Genomic DNA, 6,604 nt, shown 5'->3' on the forward strand with positions numbered 1-6,604 from the left:
GAAAAGAAAAGTTTAGTCTAACTCAATTGATAATCTCTAATGTTATAAGTGTAGTCCCCGACAATGACGCCAAAAACTTATTACGAACCGCAAGTGTGCGGTTACGTCGTCAGCAATAAAAGAATATTGAATTCACAGGGACTGGTTATAGGCACTAAAGATGTCTCAAAAGTGAATTAGCTAAACAAACGATTAAAAGATCATTTACAACTAAAGATTAGAAGTAAGGGTTAAATGTAGAAATTCAGTTTTATAAAGGTTCTACGAGTTTTGGTTTCTTTGTGATATTCATCGATGTAATGCAATCTACCAATTCTTGTCCTCAATTGTAATGTTTTCATAAGAAGCCACCAGTTATCTTCTGCAGAAAACACAGGCCAAAGACTCACATCTAAACCTTAAGTAATCAAAGAGTTATGATCCCTATGAAGTCCGTTAGCGGGGCAGCCCTGTCACGACGCCCCTTGGTCATACGACATAGAGACGCATCACAAATCAATTCACATTAAGATATAGAGTTAAGCAAATCAATCTATCCTACTTCTTTGTAGGTTCTTGTTTTACCCCTAAATGTGATCCCCTAAAATGTCCATTAGCGGGGCAGCCCTGTCACGACGTCCCTTGGTCATACAATTTAGTGAATTCCTCAACAAGATTCCACAAGAAATACAAACAGCTAATCAAGAATGGTAATTAGGCACAAAACACAATAATCCATGCAAGATTGATTGATACAAAACATAACAATATCCTTGAATCAAGAAGATGGCAAATCCATGAATCTTACATCAAGTTACATCACAAATACTCTCTCCTTCCTAGAACAAAAGATCTACTCCATAGAAGGTGAGGAAAGAATCGAAGAAAAGAAGGTTAAAGACATCCCGATCCAAATCAAGAAAATAGAAAGGAATGTTTATCTCAATACGACGAGTGATCTTCAGATCCAATCCTCTACTCTTGGAGTCGAATCTTGGACAGAAATCGCCTTCTAAATGCTAGAGACTCGCCCAAGAACAGATCTCCCCAAAGAGGGAGCCCTCCTTCTTTCAAAGAGGAAGAGGCTCTATATATAGAGGAGGACATTTGGGGGCCACACGGCCCAGGGCACGACCGTGTGAGATCCACATGGCCAAGGCATTCCTCCTCTCGGCCAAGGTCACACGGTCGTGTGATCCTCACATAGTCGTGCCATGTTCCACTTCTGCCTGCCTTCACGGTCGTGTGAAACCACAAGGTCTGGCCAATTCTTGTCTCTGGAAGTGTTGCACGGCCGTGTGGCACACACGACCATGCCATTTTTCGGCTCTAGAAAGGTTACACGACCATGTAATCATACACGGTCATGTACTGGCTGGCTGGAAAAGGTGGCACGGACATGTAACCTCACACGGCCAAGGCACTCTCCCTTGCTATTGATGCTACATGGCCCTGTCATGACCACACGGCTAGGGTTATTCCCCTTTGCAAGGTCGTGTGACACTCGTTGGTAAAGTCATTTTTCCTCTGTTTGGTTATAGAATCAGCCATGGACATCAATTCTTCTCCAAATTTGACTCCTGAAGGTATAAAATGAACAAGAGCAGATCTCCGAACAAAGAAAAATATTTATGCTAAAAGAAAAGCAAGGAACATGAAAGTGCATAGATAAAGCATGTATAAAACATAAGAATGTGTGTCAAAACATGCTAAACTTCTATTGTAGTGTTCAACTAGATTCACATCGGGCTTTCCCTGGAAAGCTCCTAGTGTTTTTGAAGAAGATGGGGCTATCTGGACAATTTGGCTATCTTGCATCTTATGATGTTTTTCAGTGCTATCAATTCTTTGAGTGAGATGCTTAATTTTATTGTTTATTTGCTTTTATTCAACAAGAATTTCCTAAAGTATCTTTTCTATCCAGGATAGTTGATAGCCTTGTGATAGTTATTGTTGATAGCTTTGTTGTCTGGGTTGGTAGCTTGGCCTTGCCCCAGTAGATGGTCCTTGTTCTTGATTATTCCAGTAAAATAAATTTAGATAATTCTTCTACCCAGGGTTATATCTATTGGAGTATGGATTGTTTTATCTTTGATTATAACTTATTATTGCATTGCATTGCTCAAGTTGATCTATTTGCATAAAGATGAGCCCCAAAGGGCAAGTTTCTTGAGCATGATCTATACTTCCACAAGTGTCACATACACATACAATTGCATTGGCCATACTAGTTCCTATATTTTCAAATGTTTTAGTCAAATCATCCAACTTTACGGACATAAGAGTAATTGCATCCATGTTAAACTTTCCTAATGCCTTGATAGGATTTCTAGAGTAGGAGCCTCCACATCTTTCATATGCCCATTGGTGATGGTTTTGAGCTACACTTTCTATAATATCTTCGGCCTCATCTAGACTTTTGTTCATCAATGCCCTTCTAGTTGCAGAGTCAAGGGACATCTTTGTGTGATAGTTGATGTCATTATAAAAAGTGTGTAGAACTTACCACTTCTCAAGTTCATGATGTGGGCATTATCTAAGCATATTTTTGAATCTATCCTATGCTTCAAATAATGATTCTGCATTTGACTGTCTAAAGCTTGATATAAGATTCCTCATATGAGCATTTTTACTGAGAGGATAGAACTTATCAAGGAATTGTTCCTCACATTGCTCCCAAGATGTGATATTATTAGGTAGTAAGGAATTAAGTCACTGGTTGGCTGTATCTCTTAAGGAAAACACAAATAACAATAATCTTACTGCCTTCTCTAGAACTCCATTCAATTTCATTATACTGTAAATTTCATAAAAAACTTCAAAATGTTGGTTTGGGTCCTCATGTGATTCAGCTCCAAATTGATTTTGCTGAACCATTATGATCACCGCAGGCTTAATCTCAAAATTATTGGCTTCAATAGGTGGTATGATAATGCTAGACCGAAGCCCACGTGCATAAGGTGCTACATAATCTTTAAGAGGCTTGTTTGCCATTTCAGATAATTTTTGTTCTTCTTGATGTCTTTGTAGGTTTCTTCTTCTTCGGTATGTTTTGTCTATCTTTGGATCAAGTGATAGTAAATCTCCTGTAAGATTAGATCTTTGCATGTGAAAACAAGATTACAAGTTTTCCAAACGTAAGTGCTAAAATGCAGAAAGAAACAAAATTTTCAAATTTTGTTGAAATAAGAAACAAGGTGCTGGAAATTTAAAGTGTGGAATTTAAATTGTAAAAAGAAAATTGCATGAATTGAAGTAACAAATGCAAGATGTAATTACAAAAAATAGAATTTCAGAAATATTTACAATATAAAAAATAAAACAAGTTTAGACTAAATTAAATGATTATCTACTAATGTTATAAGAGCAGTCCCAGGCAACGACATAAAAAACTTGTTACACTACCACAAGTGCACGGTTATGTCGTCAGTAATATAAAAAAATTATCAAATCCATAAGGTCTGGTTATAAGCACTAGTGATCTCTCATGGATAATTAGCTAAACAATTGATGGTTGAAAGTCACGCGCTATGTAAAGGGAAATAGATTGAGAAGAGGAAAGAGAGAGAGGAGGAAACTTGGTTTGGGAAAATGTTCTAGGGGTTCGATTTCATTGTGATGTTTATCAATGTATCATGGTCCATCAATTGACTATCCTCAATTAACATGCATTTGTAGGAAGTTAGATTTATTACCAGCTCTCCCCTATAGGGTCAAGCCAGCATGCTATTTGGATCAATATCCCTTGCTATTAAATAGAAATGATTCCTATAAAGTCCGATAATGGGTCACCCCTGTCACTAGGGCTCCTCAGTCATACAATCACAAGAACACACTCATACTTAATAACCATAGAGATAAAGATAACAATTACGTACAATTTCCTATTTCCTTGTGGGGAATTATTTTTCATTTTAAGGTAATGCCCTAAACGTTCGGAAGCGGGTCACCCCTGTCACTAAGGCCCCTCAGTTATACAATCTAGTGCATCCTCCCATGGGATCAACAATTCTATACAACCATTCAATCAAACATGAGAATTAAACTTAAACATAATGCATACTCATAAGATCAAATAGATACAAGGCATGATAATGTCATCTAGATAAAAAATTAGCATATCCATGAGTTCTTATATTAATCCACACTATAATTATAGCCTTAATCCTTGAACAATTGATATACTCTATGGCAAGAAGAAAAAGATCCAAAGACATAAGAATTGCAAGCATCAAAATCCAACTAGAAGAAGAATGGAGAAGAAGCTTATCCAATCACGTTGAGTGATCTTTGGATCCAATCCTTCGCTCCCAGAGTCGATGAGGTGATGCAAACAACTTTAGATCATTGAACGAAGATTGGGAAGAGCATAGATCAGCACTAAGATGGATCTCCCAAAGGGAGAACTTTCCTCCCTTCAGAAAGGGGAAGAGATCCCCTTATATAGTGTTGGGCACGGGCCTAGCACGACCCGTGCCACGGCCATGTGGCATTCACATAGCCACCTTCTTCTTAGCCTCGGGGCAAGTGGAATGGTCGTGTGGATTCACACGGTTGTGTCTTGCTTGGTCTCTGGACGGGTGGCATGGCCGGTTGGAGTCACACGACCGTATTCTACTCCTCCTCTAGTAGGAAACACGGTTGTGTGGAGTCACACAACCATGGCCTTTTCCTTCTCTACTTCTTTGACATGTCCGTGTGGATTCACACGGCTAGAGTGTTTTGTCCTCATTTGCTCTCCAGATCCTCTACAAGTGTCGTTTTCACCCCAAAAGTGACTCCTATAAGCAGAAAAATACACAAAGAGTAGATCTCCGACAAAGAAGAGTAATTATGATAAAAGTATGATAAGAGTTGTAGAAATGCACAAATCAAGCACAAATAAAGTGTGTGAATGTGCATTAAAACATGCATAAAAGTATATATGATCTACGCACATCAACTTCACTCCCTTAGGATTTTCTTCTTGTCAGACATCCGGTCACCATTGACTTTTTTAGACATTTCCTTTTCCTAGGTTACCCTTGACCTATCAGGACTTCTACCTTTGCTTATGTCAACCTTGACCTTTCAAGACTTTTCCCTTTGTCTAGGTCAACCTTAACTTATTAGGACTTCTATCTTTGCTAGTTATTTTATCAACATTGACTTGACTAGAATTTTTCCTTGTAATCATCCGGTCAACCTTGACCTAACTAGACTTCTCTCTTGTCTAGGTCAATTTTGACTAGACTCTACTAAACATATTGTCAAATAATCATCAAAACCCTAGAGATCGATTGCACCAATAATATCTTCTATCTTATAAATTTATGATTTTCTCCATGTATTTTCAATATAAGACTTTGATTGTAATCCTAACTATCTTCTCCTCAAACTAAGGATCGTCATACTCCAATCAAGGTCACTCCTTCCTACTACGTTTGAGCCCACTTCTTACGTTAAATACTGGAGCACCATTTGCCTCGATAGATTTTCATGGATTTTACTAGGAGGCCCCTACCATTATTTACATGGTCTAGGCCTCCACCACCTCCTTTGTTAAGGTTCCTCATATAGCTACATCTTAACTATGACTTTGATACTATTTGTTAGATTAATAGAATTCATATATCTCCATAATGATATAATATTATCCACTTTAGACTTAAGCCCTCATAAATTTATTTTAGACTCTATCCAAAATATATCATACCAATATTAATATCTTCCATCTTATAATTTTATGATCTTCTTCATTTATTTTTTAATATAAAATTTTAATTGAAATCCCAACATGGCAGATTACATGGGCACTCTACTGATGCATCATAGCCCAAGGGGTAACCCTTTTTTTTAAATCATTGCATATCATCTGTAAGAGTGGTTGTTTCTAGAGTGTATCTTGGGCAATTAGTTTATTTTGTATTATTTGTTAAAACGTCTCTAGTAAGGAGGACTTTATGCCTAATATGAATGATTGGGGTGGATGCACTGAATATTTTAATGTGCATAATCTCTAAATCATGTTTATCTCGATGATAGCATTATGCTTATTTTATTTATTTAAACTATGAGTATTATTTTAATATTTTAACCACACATTTTGTTAATAATTATACTTAAGTTTGTTATGAGAAATTGACATTTTGTATTTACCCCCTCATGCATAACCATCACTTTCATGTTGGCAAAATATGTCTCTTGCCAATCGTGTCAATCCACAATTTGCGATAGAAAATTTTCTTAATTTCGGGTTTTTTTCCAATCAACTCCAAATAAAAATAAATGTAATTTCAAACCAAACCATTAGATCTCCAAATGACTTCTAGAATGAAAGGTGCAACTTCTATCTTTTACTAGTCGAGTTCGATATGATTCAACAGATATGAAAACTTTGTCAATAGGTCATTCCTTTGTAGCATTTCCAAATACACTTGGTTCCTTATTGTATACCCAATTTCATTGGCAAACTTTCTAAACATGTTTTGACTCTATGTTTAGGTTATTTAATTTTTGATCTTCTAAACAAATTCTTAGGTTTTTGTCCTACTTAAAAAAGCCATCAAATGTCAATCCCAAGTCTCGATTAAAAATATTGAGGATTAAGTTGTCAATCAACGTCAAACACAAATAAATATCTTAT

At 36.7% G+C, this 6,604-nt stretch overlaps 1 non-coding gene across 1 annotated transcript; it reads left to right on the forward strand.

Annotated features, from left to right (window-relative positions):
* The first annotated feature begins 2,494 nt into the window (after positions 1-2,494).
* Positions 2,495-2,600, forward strand: LOC121983468. Its single transcript, XR_006112519.1, has one exon. It is a non-coding gene; the product is annotated as a small nucleolar RNA R71 (small nucleolar RNA).
* Positions 2,601-6,604: the final 4,004 nt, after the last annotated feature.

This window comes from Zingiber officinale, chromosome 5A (assembly GCF_018446385.1).
Source record: "Zingiber officinale cultivar Zhangliang chromosome 5A, Zo_v1.1, whole genome shotgun sequence".
In the NCBI taxonomy this organism is placed as follows: Eukaryota; Viridiplantae; Streptophyta; class Magnoliopsida; order Zingiberales; family Zingiberaceae; genus Zingiber; species Zingiber officinale.